The sequence below is a fragment of the Magallana gigas genome, chromosome 1, assembly GCF_963853765.1.
Source record: "Magallana gigas chromosome 1, xbMagGiga1.1, whole genome shotgun sequence".
In the NCBI taxonomy this organism is placed as follows: Eukaryota; Metazoa; Mollusca; class Bivalvia; order Ostreida; family Ostreidae; genus Magallana; species Magallana gigas.
The window spans coordinates 55,449,738-55,462,286 of record NC_088853.1 but is presented as its reverse complement, the minus strand read 5'-3'; positions in this window follow the sequence as shown (position 1 = coordinate 55,462,286).

Below are 12,549 nucleotides of genomic sequence, written 5' to 3'. Positions count from 1 at the left end.
TTCTTGATAAAGCTGGCACGGTCTGGTTTTGTTTATGTATAGATGAACTATTTAAGATTTGTAATTGTCTTGTAAAATTATGATTTCACAGTTGATCATTCTTTTTTTATATATCCGATTACATCGTTATTATACTGTAGATGTTACGGAAAACTAAGTACACAGTTAAAAACGGACTAGTACTGTTCAATTTATTCAGCGATTTGAATGAAAAATGGGATATAGAGACTTGACGATTATAATTGAAGCTATCTTATTTGATTGGTTTTATCTTCAAGTTTTTCAGATATCTTTAATCAAGGAAAATGGACTACTTCCTGGGCGTGCGCGGAACCTTCCTTAGAGCCATTGGCTAGCAGACTTCCGGAAACTTGTTTAAAATCAAAAGCTGAGAATACACGCACAAGGTACAGCGGAGCATTCAATAGATTCTGTAAGTGGTGTTCACGTTATAACATCTCTTCACTACCAGCCTCAGACTATAACGTTTCCCTATATTTGATTCATCTCAGCGATACATGTAACTCAGTAGCTACAATAGATGAAGCTTTTTATGCTATAAGTTGGACACATAAATTGTGTGGATTTCCCGATCCTTGTACTTCATTCCTTCCTATTTCAACAAGGGAAGGATGCCACAGATCTATTGGACACCGAGGGAGAAACAAAAAGGAACCTATTTCTCCAGACATTCTTAAAAATATTTGTCTATTGTATGGTAACAACAGCTGTAATTTACTTGATCTTAGAATTGCCTGTATGTGCGTTCTTAGTTTTTCCGGATTTTTAAGGTTTTCAGAGCTTGTTAATCTTAGAAGGTCAGACATTCAAATTTTTGATGATTATTTGACTCTTAATGTTCAGAAAAGTAAAACTGATCGATACAAGAAAGGTACTACTGTTTACATTTCTGGTACTGGGCAGATTACATGTCCCATTATGATCACTAAGAGGTATTTGGAAAAAGCTAATATTAGTGCATGTTCAGATGAGTTCATATTTAGATCTGTTTGTTTTTGTAAAAGCTCTCAATCATATATTCTGAAGGGTCACAAAAGTTTGTCTTATACAAGAGCTAGAGAAATTCTTTTGTCTACACTTGAATCTATTGGACTGGATAAACGTCAGTTCGGATTACATAGTCTTCGAGCCGGCGGCGCTACTGCAGCGGCAAATGCTGGTATTTGTGATAGGCTGTTCAAAAAACACGGTCGCTGGCGTTTAGAATCAGCTAAAGATGGCTATGTTAAAGAAAATTTAGAGCAACATTTAATTGTAACTAAACATATTGGGATATAGGGGTGGGTTGTTTATATCATTGACAATTTTTTGCTTTCTTTATTGTCGAAGTCTGTTGCATTCGCGCATGCGAGCTTATCCTATAAATTATGTGTTTGTGTTTTATTTTATAAATAATTTATGTTCGGTTGAACTGGTGAATAAGAACATAAATATATTTATAAAAGTTACTGAAAACACGTGTGTTTGTTTTGAATTAAGTGGGCGTGTCGATATTACATATCGATTGGCTGTTTACGGGTGAATAGGGTGAATTATTCCGTGCTACGCATGAATTGTACACATATAAAGTAGAATTCGGGGTTTTTTAAGTTATTCGAAGTTCGATGCCACTTTGCAACAGACTATCCCCACCCACCCCTCCCAAATGATAACATTGAATTTCTGTCAGTTTTTTGTATCTACATGATTTTTTCTTCTTTTGTAGAATGAGTATTCTTGAACTTGTTTATGAAAGTAAAGAGACTGAGAGCCGTTTACTTTGTACTATATAATACATTATACGATTATTAAAGTCTGTTGCATTCGCGCATGCGAGCTTATCCTATAAATTATGTGTTTGTGTTTTATTTTATAAATAATTTATGTTCGGTTGAACTGGTGAATAAGAACATAAAATATATTGTTTTCTATAATCCTGTAAATCGCATGGAATCCATATTTGGTAAAAGAGGCGGAGCATAGCAGAGTTACGTCACATCTCAATATCCTCTTATTAGCATATCTTCTACCGATGTAGCCTTAACTGTCCTGCGTATGTTCATCCTCTGCGAAGAAAATGAACGGAAAATGCAAATACCTGGAATTTTCTACAACCAATGACCATAACTCTGTCGAAAACGACTTGATTGTACCCAATATCGAACTTGACCTAGATATTATCATGATAAACCTGTATACCAAATTTCATTTCAATATGTTTATCCTTTGCAAAAAAAATGAACGGAAACTATATGGCAGAAAAATCCTCCTTAAAACAATTGTCAAGAATGAGATCGACCGGCTTGAAAAAGCTGGTGTTGTCAGGCACACCAACTACAAATACACGACAGAAGAACAAGTCGAACAATTCTGCAAGCTGATGTCAGAACCTGGAGACATTGAGAATGCCACAGACACACTACATCAGAAGAAAAAGGAATGAATGTTAAAGATGGCATGACCACTCAGATATATTGAATCACTCTTATGTAAGTTTTATGTCATGCTTTCTCTATCACCCTATCAACTTTCTGACAGATGAAGAATTCAAACAAAGAAATCCAGAAAAGAAAAAAATTGACGTGCAGTCATTCATTGAGAGACCCCAACTCTACATTTTTGGATTATCTGGTAAGACAATGAACAACAAATATTAGAAAAACTACAAAACTGACCAGTCAGGAAGGGCCCCGCTATGACAATTAATATAGAGAAGTGAAAAAAACTTTGAATTCCATCCTCTTTATATTAACAATGATGAAACATAAATGCCCGGCAGAAGATGTAAAGAACTGGAATATATAGGATCTTGTGATTTGTAATTGGATATGATTTTCATCCAACGATTAAAGTGTTTCTTGAGCCTTACTGAGGGGATAAAACACACACAAGTTGGATAAAAATCATATTATACTACAAATCATATGAGATTCTATTTATCCCATGTTTTATATACCACAATCAATGTTTACACTGTTTATAAAACTCCACATTATTTTACTTCATTATGCCTACGCAAATCCTATTGTAAAGTCACAACTGTGGGATATCAAAAAAATATCCAATGAGACATATCCACGGGATAAAGGGGGTTAACATGGGATGAAATAAAATTTGTTAAAAAACAAAGAATTGATACCAATGCAATGATACCTAGGTATTGCCTCAACTTCAAACAAGCATCACTTGCAGACACATGTGAACGGTAATACATATAACAGATAAAGACAGACCTAGATAACAGGCAAGATAATTAATCTCAAGGGATTAATTATCCTGCTCTCATCCATTTATTGAATTTAATCAGGGCTTACAGAAGGAACATTTTCAGGTACTATTCTTAAGTTTCCTTTAATATAAACATAGCAACCAAAAACAACAACAACAAAACATCCATTAAAAAAGAAGAACAAAAGAATCAAAAAACTGATATCTAATAAAAAAAAAAATTAATTTATTGTAATTCATATATTTTGTTTTATTTTACAGAATATAAGTATTTGGACTAGAATGAAATATATTCTTTATCAAATACCATCCTTTAAACTGAGGGGAAAAAATATTAGGGTGCAGCTCATGGAATGAGAGTTTAAATTGCTTCAAAACAAACATCAGTGCAGACAAAGGTGTTCATTAATCTCGATATGACAGATAGAGATAAGCCTTTAAATTTACTGCAGCAGACAAGATAATTAATCCCAGGGGTTTAATTGTTCTGCTCTCATCCTTTTCTTCTAAATTTACAATAAGATTTTTTCTTCAGAAATGACAGAATGGGGTTATTATCTGATTACCTGTTAAAATTAACAGCATTAAGGCAGAAAAAAATAAAATGAATAATTAATAAAAATAAAATAGTGAAAAAGGATATCTTAATATATATCTTGATTTAAGAATTCAATAAAATTATCATAAATCATTGAGTACGGTATTTTAACCAAAATAAAATATGAATATTATATTTTAAATCCATATTTCAAAGAATGTACACAATACTACACATCATTCAAAATTGACCTTAACTTCAAAACAAAGTTCATTTGCAGACACAGGCAGTGAAGTAATTAATCTCAATGTGACAGGTAAAGGTAAAGCTTATGATTTTCTTCCTGTGGAAGGTTAATTAATCCCAAAGGACAGATATTGCACAGCCTTCCATGTATACAATGGTAAAATTCTCAGCAGTTATCTCTCTTTGCCTATTCATTCTCAGCAGTTATCTCGCTTTGTCCATTCATTCTTATGCATAGTTAGAAATCTACCCCACCATCCCAGCTCCAAACCAGAAGACGTAGAGAACCAAACTTAGCATCAAAATATGTATTTCTGCCTACTGAACTACCATACCAAATTTGAACTTGATTGGGCAACCATAAAAAAGTTATACGAAAACAACAGGAAATTTGTGGACGGAAGAGTGACAGACGGACAGACAGAAGGACGGACAGAGTGATTACTATACGACACCCGCAAATCCTTGCAGGGCCCTAATAAACACACAGATGTTACCAATACAAAAAACCTTTATGAAATTGACAATCACATTAAAAAGGGGAGACAATTCTCATACAAAAACAGTAAAAAAAAATACAATCACATTCATGGCATGGCACACATTTACAAAACAATAAAAACATATATTAAAGAAAAATAGATTGAAGTAAAACATTTGAGATTGATTTTAAAAAATACATTTAAAATTTTTTTCAAAAGGTGTTTCATGATGTACACTGTTTAGTGTTACATGCCCATACCTTAATTATACAATTATATTTAGTATTATACAGTACAGGTCACGAGTATCCCGACACCCATGGTGTAAAAACATTTGTCTGTTGTCTGTCGGCGTTGGTGTTGTCGTCGTCGTCGTTGTAAACTTTTCACATTTTCATTTTCTTCTCCAGAACCACTGCACAGATTTCAACCAAACTTGGAACAAAGCATCACTGGGTGAAGGGGATTCAAGTTTGTTCAAATGAAGGGCCACATAATTGAATTCGCAATCGATTGAATTCGCGGAAAACAACAAATTGTATATGAAAAATGTTTTTAAAATATTTTTCTCGAGAACTATAATGCTACAGTCTGTGAGTTTACTATGCAAAGTATCCTCAAATAGTGTAAATTCTAAATTGTTAAAGCCAACAATAAACCTAAGACTAATACTGGTGCCCCAGAAAGGGGTTCAAAATTTAAAATAGAAATAGCATATTTTACGAATTAGAATGTTACATGGAACTGCTGTTCAGGTGAGCGATGTGGCCCATGGGCCTCTTGTCTTATTTTCTTTTCACCTTAATCCTTTTTCTTATTTTTTTCTTCATAGGCGAGGCAACTTCCAGCAACAACTGCATACAAATACAGTGTATTGATAGTGCTAAAGAAGGTCGTGATTATACAAAACAGCATTTTTGCCATTTCTGCCTAAAACCTCAGAAAACAAATTCAAGACACCTTTTGTCACAGCATCAAGAAGTGAATTTAGAAATTGCAGCTAAAGGTAATGGAAATAGAAAGAATCTAGACAAGTCTTGGTGATTTCAAACACAACATCGAAGTTTTCTTGCAAAAGAGTAGAAATTTCGTTGTTGGTAGAAGACCGAAAGATGATAAACTTTACAGTGCAGATCAGTATCTTCCCTGCCAGTATTGTCTAACCTTTTATGTTGCAACTGACCTTTGGCGTCATAAAAAGAAATGTTCATTGCGGACAAATCCGCATGATCCTTTGAAAATAAAGAATTTTACATATAAAGAGTGCATGAAAGCTGGTAAGATGTTACTGCAATGTGCAGTTAACTTGGGTGAAGACAATGCTTTAGAGGTCCAATGATGTGTTGTAGAATCCATGCATGCAGATGAAATAAGCCGAACAGTGAAATCGGACCCATTGTTGTTACTTTCTGAACAAACACAATTCTCAAAACTGGGGGCCAAGAAAGCCTCCCTTGTTAGAGAAAAACTACGGCTTGCAGGAAGACTCAAATTATCTCTCAGAAAACTGACTGGAATGGAAAATGCCCATAATGAAAATTTCTTGATACCAGAGCTTTTTGATTCGTGTGTGAATGGGGTAAAAGAAATTGCAGAAATCACGAATCAAAACTCCCTAAGTGGAACCAAGGTATTTGCTAGGCCTTCTTCTGCTCTCAAATTGGGGCAGTTGCTAAAGAAACTCGCAAGTTTGAAAAGGGGCCAGGCAATCAGGAATCGGAATTCCATATTCAAAGAAAAAAGAGCTGAATTTATTGAACTATACTCAACGGAATGGAACGAATTATAGTGGCACTGCTCACCAGAATATGAACGATTTGAAATTCAACAAGGAAACCATTCTCCCTTTGACTGAAGATCTTCAGAAATTGACGGTAAGTTTTACTTTTAAAGTTGTTTACTTGTTTAACGTCCCTAAATGAATGCACTTGAAGTTTCTTTTTATACCAGGTAAGTTGCCTGTCCGTAATGGTTTCAGTTTAGAAGATGTTTGAACAGATTTTATTTTGTCAGATAAATTATGAAGATTTAAAAAAAAAAATAATAAAATAGATTAAAATGGCATATTCAGAGAACTATGGTGTAATCTTAACAAAACTTAAGTGGTCAGAAGACCAGTGTCATAGATTTTGAGATGCTGTAAACCAACTTTTATTTGTTGTGACCTTATTTCACGATTTTACTTCTAATAAACTGGTTCATGATGACTTAATTTCATGACAAAGCTTTATCCAGACTAACAACCGTATGACAAAGACAGGGTCGCACTGAGAAATATTTGCAAAGACAAACTATGCGAAAATTTTCTGCATAAGGAAAGTAGGTTCTGAGAAGTTTTAATTGATTTTTAAAATGGCACATATTTAGTGATAATTATAGTTCTTATAAAGATATGTTCTATCTCTATGCTGACACATAAACACGGCACAATTATTAAATTGGAAACTCTTATGTATAGTACTTATTTTTATACCCCTGCTCCGCAGGAGGGGGGGGGGGGGGGGGGTTACGTTTTACCTTTTTGTGTATGTCTGTACTGAACAAATCTATCACATTTTCCCCAGCAACTGTTAATCATGTAAATTGCAGATGCTTCGCGGGTATGATAAGGCAACTCTCAGCGATCAATTTCCTCTGATCGAAATGACGTCACAATAAGCAGCATGATGTCATATTTTACTCAGAAACATGTCGATTTTACCTTTATCTCTGGTTTAAATTATAAAAACTACAGGCATAAAATATCACTAAAAACTCTTCTAACTGAATATATCTTTGATTTTTCTCTATTACGTATAATTATCATTGATGACGTCACAAGCATGTTTAATAGAGAAGATCATGTCGGGAGACAAATCATCGGAATGCAGTGTAAACAATGCCGAAATAAGACTTATTTAATACAGATACCTAAGATTTAGATGAGTGTCAGTTAGAATATAATCAGGATAATACAGGCATGGATATTTTGTTTAATCAGCGAGTGTTATAAGGTAAGCAGATCGACATTTATATGGCTTGACCAGCCTTTCCTCTGTCAGTGTGTACAAAAAAAGGCAAAAGTGTAACACTACCCCGGATATTATGAAAGATGACTTTGTTAAATATCAACGGTGTATGACCTTAACTACTTGAAAAGTGCTGCTAGAATCCTGTGAATTGTTGTTTTAAATGAAAAATACGTAATATTTTCAATGAAATTATAGAAGTTGAGGGGGTTTCCGATAAATATTTACAATATCTATTTTATGCGATTAACAATAGGATTCTAGCAGTATTACTAATAAACCTGAACTAATTGCCGATCGAATTATTGTAACAAACAGACAAATGAACTTCGGGGTAGTGTTATACTTTTTGATTTTTTGTTAAGGTAAAAAATTGATCTATTTATAACTGTCACGTGATACCATGGCACGGCAGCTTCAAAGATCCAGTCTATTCCGAAGTAGAAAAATAATATCTTGGTGAACACATTCACTTGGTATTAATATACCGCACTGTTTTCATAAAAATAAACAGTTTTCAAATAGATCATAATTTTGACGGTCATTAAACTAAAAGTTGCCTTAACCTACCCGCGTTGAAATTTTAACACCCTCGTTTTAGAAATGCCACATGGTGGGATTCATTTTTATAGCTCAAGTTAGCTATTCTGATCACTTTTTGTCATGTCTGAAATGGTTCTTATTCGCTGAGACACAGCTCAAAGTCAGAAGACAATAAAGACAACTACGCGTGGTTTGAAAGACCGTTAGTAGCCTTCTCATGTTTCTGCCTATTTATTTATAAAAAAAATGGACAGATGTGGCCTTTGTGTATCACAAACGTGAACAAATAATGACTAACAATTTCTTTTTATGTGTTTTAAATTATATCCTCTAGTTAACTATTTTTCTTTCTTTTGCGAAGTTACTAAAAAAATTATATACTCTCATCTGATTTTATTATCTAGTATTTAGGACAAATAATGAATGGAAAGAAGAAAGGTGTGTACCAAAAATACCTTTTTTATGGACCAGCTTTTTTCAATCAAGTAACTGAGAATGAAAACTTTTCCTCCTCTATTCTGGTTATTTTATTCACATATATACAGTATTGATATTAAAAACAATATTTTCACTAGCCTTTTGGACGTTTTTAGCTCACACCTGAGCTGCGGAAAGGTCAAGTGAACTTTTCTGATCACTTTATCTCCGGCGTCCGTTTGTTTGGAGGTAATCTTCTTTAGAACAACTGGTCCGATATCAACTAAAGAACTCGGTCTACAACATCCCTCATTTGGCCTAGTAAATTTGAAAAAATTACTCAAAGATTTAGAACATTTCTAAGGGAATATTTTCCATCTATATCAGAGTCCAAATCAAAATATGCACTAGTTTCCTTTCACCGGATGTTTGCAAATGAACACTAATTGCCCAAACCCTACCCGGTTCACCATTTTCCGGGAAAACCTTGAAGTTTTACTAAATTCAGTCGTAAAATTCACCAAGAGCGCATTCATTACGGCTCAATTTTATTACAGAAAATAAAGATATACCTTTAATTGAATAAATTACATTCAAAATATTAAGCCGTAAACAATGTGGTCATATCGGGAAAAAATAAATACAACATTCGCGGCAACATCAAAGATGTCGTCTGGAAGCTGTTAGCTGTCAAGATCAAAAGAATAGCGTTATGTAACGAATACACGAAAGAAAGCAAACCTTTTTACTGGATTCATAAAAGTTGAAGGTGAGTTATTTTTTTTTCATTATTCTATGTAATATATTCTGTAACCTTTAATAAATATAATTAAACAAACTTGAGAAGAGAAAAGTCACGTCACCCTGTTCACATTTTGAGCACTCAGGGAGTCATGTCGGTTTTCTTCTTGGCTTATTTACTTTTTTGTTAATATCAGTCATAGAGTGTATACATGTATATAGTAGGCATGTATAGTTTTATAACAGACAGTTTATTTTATGTGCTTCGTACAAGTTCATAACGTCCTTCTACTCTCATACCCATGTACATATACACCAACACGCTCTGATCTAGCAGAGTAGCATTACCTATATAACGTTATACTCTTTATTTCCTTATCCATTTTTAATTCGTCGGTTTAAATTACTAATCAAACATTCTATAAACATGGACAAATGCCATTTAAAGTAAAAAATTGTATATAAACTTTTCATAATGAAACGAAAAAAAGTTTCTTTCACTTTTTGTTCTTGTAAATGACAAAAAAACTCATACAAAAGGACGAGAGAAAAACTTCGTATGACTACTTCAGATAAAGAACACATAGAGATAAATGTTGTTTATTAATTTTAATCATACCTTGTTTTCTATGTGATATAAACGTTTGCTGTTTATTTATTTTTTTTTATTTCAATAAAGGGCAATAACTCGAATTGGCCAACAGGTGCGGATCCAATATTTAACTATATTAAAAAAAACAATGAAAATGAATTTCTTTATACTACACTGTACAATTACTTTTATTCAATATTGTGGAAATGAACTTGACAACAGGAAATGTTTATCAATTAAAAAAAGAAAATGAACAGCATATCAAAATATCAGCATATTGTAAACCCACCCCCCCAAATTTTTGTATGTGTTATTGTTAAGCTACATAAAATTTGCAAATTTATAAATAATTTGCAGCATATTCTTGTATATATCATATAGTCTGTCTCATGTTACAGTTTCCAGCCATTTTTTATGAATTTTAAAGATAATACCGGTACAAATACCTGACAAATTGAAACAAGGGGAAAATCTTCACAATTTTTACCTGGAAAAATTAACATAAAAGATAACAAATTAATAATTAGTATTAACAACTCCCATAAGTATAAATCATAATATTCCTGCATATATCTTTAATACTCAACTCCAAAAAATAACATTAAAAAAAACTATTAAAAAAACTAAAAGCAAAAAACAATCCAATATTTAAATACATTTAAATGAAAGCTTAAAATTGTTATTAATCATTATCTAGATTGAGTTTTCAACAACTTACTCTTCAAATAAAAACCCCATCAATTACACCGCTAAAGTCATCTTCCACGTCAATGTACTACAAATAAATATGACAACCATCGATAACTATCCCAGTAGTATCTGCCAATAACAAAGGAAAATATATACAGTACAGCTCACGAGTATCCCGACAAAAACACCGACCACCGTGTTTGAAAGTCCACGCTGAGCGTGGAAGTGTCGGTACCTTTGATCTATTGTTCTCTGTTACGGCCACGAAACGAGAAAAAACACGGTGCGACACGGTGCAACGCGATGCAACACGGACAGTTACATGGTGTAACACGCGGTATTTACCTGTGATAAAAGAGGATTTAGGAATAAAACTTATAAAGAATAAAATATTTATTGATGTACGTAAGAGCATTAAAGAAAAAGACAAAGAAATAGAAATAAATAGATAGAATTTTTAGGCACGCAATTTTCAGAGGTATGCGATTGTTACGGTTGATTTTTGTTGATATTAAGAACAAAAAAAAATCAATATCACTCACATAAAGGTTTGATCAATAAAAACACTAACACTCTCTTTTCCTTTTTATAATTCAAATACATGGTTCCAAAAGTTTTTGTTTGAGTCCGTTTTTAAACGTAGTAGTAATCGTAGTTACTGTAGTTTGGCAGTTTCAATAGTGCATAGAATCATACTGTGATCTTTTTTCACTTATACTCTACTCAACGATAACAAATCTAACGGGTTGTTGAAAACAAATGTACTTTCTCTAAATGATATAATTATACAGCTTTATATTTAATATATTTTCAAATTTTCTTTCTTTTATGCATAATTATGTGTGATGTACTTGTTCATGTAATACCGCACGGATTCATAGCGCTTAGAATCCGTGGATCGGTACTTGATAATTTTTTATTTCACCTTTATAAGCAACTTGAGCTTGGAAATTATTTGTGTTCCAAGAAACTACTCAGTATTGCAATAATTACTGTTTGATTGTTTAATGATCGTCATATAAGAGAGAGAGAGAGAGAGAGAGAGAGAGAGAGAGAGAGAGAGAGAGAGAGAGAGAGAGAGAGAATACCAGTATGAGTTTAATTTTAAGTACATTTTACTTGTAATTCAGTGTAATAAGTTAGATATATAGTTTCCATTATATTGAACCCTTTTCCTTAAAATTGCGATAGAATCTGTGCAGATGCTATCCACGTGCTATCCCTGTCAATCAAATCCGCCCGCGAGATAGACCACGTGCTCCTTACATGATAAGGAAAAAATGTCGTTCTATTCAGATTATTGTTTTTTTAAGTCCGCAAAATAGAAAAATGTTAAACAATGAAGTATTTAGTGTTTGAAATGTTTAGTTTCTTCATTCTTATACTGCATGTATGAGGGTTGGAATAGTGTGTTGTAAAATCTCTCTCTCTCTCTCTCTCTCTCTCTCTCTCTCTCTCTCTCTCTCTCTCTCTCTCTCAGTGTGTACTTATGTGCAATCATTTTAGAATTATAAGTTCTATTTGTATGAATTTAATTCTTTTATTTTAGATCCATGGTTTTAATAACGATTTAAACACAATGACTAAAAGGTTGTAAAGTATACGATTTGATAAGATTTTTCGTTACAATTTCGGCGCTATTTAACATCACACATAGATTGGTTATAAAGTAAATAAAGTTGTGTTTGTTCTCAATGCTTGTAAAAAGTTACCGGTATTATCTCATTCATCTTTTTAATCAATTAGTTTTTTTTTTGTACATACATGTATGTGTACCCGGTAAATAATTTCTTATCGCAAGTTAATACTTTGTGAAATTCCCGATTTATAGAGTTGCTGAATTGTTTTCCGGATCCACGCGCCGATAGTCTTACGTGTAGTTGTGTTAGTACATATCTACACACAATTTTTTTGTTTGTTAGAGATTAGGAAAAATCATGGAACTAACAAAGTAGAAGCAAGATATATTCAGACCATACACACGACGGGTTGTGATGAGTTACCAAACAGGTGTCCGTGGTAAGGTGTGAATAACAGCATCTCGAGAACACCTGTTCAGACATC